Consider the following 1,903-nt stretch of genomic DNA (forward strand, 5'->3'; position numbering starts at 1 on the left):
ATAATATTATTTATTAATATATTATTACTATTCTTTTACTCTTTATCCCTTTCTTCTGTGTTCTAAATGTGAGTTTTCATCAAGGCTTAGTCTTCTGCTTTTTTTTTCCTCTCTTTTTATAAACTACCTCATTAACTTTTTGAATTTAAATTATCACCTCAATTCAGAAACAACTCTCAAATCTCTCTCTACAATTTTGACTTTCCTCCAGTCCTTGCTTCTAAGTGGAGTTCCTTGACATCCCAAAACTATTCTCCCCCACCCCCTGCTCAGTTGGCTGCTAGATCTCATAATGTAAAGTTATTCTCATCTCAGGTACAAGGCCGTCTTCCAGATTCTTTGTCTTTTCTGCTCCACTTACTTCTTTATTTTCTGCTTATCCCTATAGCTGACTACTATATTTTAGAAGATTTTCATTGACAATAGCTCAAACAAAAAATGCTGGCTTTATGAAAGTTAAAATGTAATTAACCAAAGCTTTTCATTCCCTGACCATTTGGGTTAATTGATTAATTTAATTGTTCGATGCTCTCTAATAGTGGCAGCTAGGTGGCACAGTGGATAGAGCACTGGACTTGGAATCAGGAAGACTTACCTTCCTGAGTTTAAAACTGACTTCATACACTAACTAGCTGTGTGACCCTGGGCAAGTCACTTAACCCTGTTTGCCTCAGTTCCTCATCTGTAAAATGAGCTAGAGAAGGAAATGGCAAACTACTTCAATACATATGCCACAAAAGCCCCAAATGGTGCCACAAAGAGTCGGACATGACTGAAATAACTGATGAGCAACTCTCTACTATTATTTCTGTTGTTGTTGTTGTTGTTGTTTTTTAAGGGCCCTCCTGGACCACCCGGGCCACCAGGATCACCAGGTCTTCCAGGAGAACCAGGATCTGAATTATATATAGGACCCCCTGGTTCACCTGGAGAAGATGGACCATCTGGTGAACCAGGTCCCCCAGTAAGTATAAGAAATCACACACGCTTTCTTTGAGGTGATTCAGCACCTCAAGTCATTTCTAGATTACTTGATGAATCTCTAGAGTACCTGGAGAAAATAAGAGATAGAAGAGATTGTGATGTCCCTGAAACAAGCTTTGTACAAGGAGTTAGTTGATCTAGGTTCAGAATGAAACACAGTGGTAGTCCTCTGCAGGTCCTTCCTTCTCGTTCGGCACCACCAACATGGTATTCAAGCGCTATGCGGAAATTGGCCAGGTGGCCTACATTTCCTTTGGGCCACATGCTGGCAAGCTGGTAGCTATTGTGGATGTTATTGATTAGAACAGGGCTTTGGTTGATGGCCCATGCAGTGGTGTGAGGAGGCAGGCCATGCCATTTAAATGTATGCGACTTACAGACTTCATACTCGAGTTCTCACACAGTGCATGTCAGAAGTATGTCCGGGCTGCTTGGGAGAAAGAAAAGATCAATACAAAATGGAAAGTCACAAGATGGGCCAAAAAGATTGAAGCCAGAGAAAGGAAAGCTAAGATGACAGATTTTGACCGTTACAAAGTCATGAAGGCCAAGAAAATGAGAAACCGAATTATCATGCATTAAGTAAAGAAGCTCCAGAAGGCGTCCTCCCAAAAGGGGTCTCCCAAGAAGGGGGCTGCCCAGAAGGTGCTGGCTGCAAAGGTCTCTGACAAGAAGGTCCCCTCGAAGAAGGCTGAGGGTCAGAAGGCCGCCCCTGGCCAGAAGGCTCAGAAGGGTCAGAAAGCCTCTGGCCAGAAGGCTCCAGCCAAGAAGGGAACCCGCCCAGAAGGGACCTGCGTAGAGAACAGCTGCTCCAAAGGCCAAAAATTAAGAGGCTGCCAAAAATCAAATAAAGGTTTTGCTGCGCGCGCGTGCACACACACACACACACACACACACACACACACACACACACACACAC

At 43.4% G+C, this 1,903-nt stretch overlaps 1 pseudogene; it reads left to right on the forward strand.

Annotated features, from left to right (window-relative positions):
* Positions 1–1,183: 1,183 nt before the first annotated feature.
* LOC114033055 lies at positions 1,184–1,813 on the forward strand (annotated as a pseudogene).
* The last annotated feature ends 90 nt before the right edge of the window (positions 1,814–1,903 follow it).

Source organism: Vombatus ursinus, unplaced genomic scaffold, assembly GCF_900497805.2.
Source record: "Vombatus ursinus unplaced genomic scaffold, bare-nosed wombat genome assembly UNPS02006744.1, whole genome shotgun sequence".
NCBI classification, from domain to species: Eukaryota; Metazoa; Chordata; class Mammalia; order Diprotodontia; family Vombatidae; genus Vombatus; species Vombatus ursinus.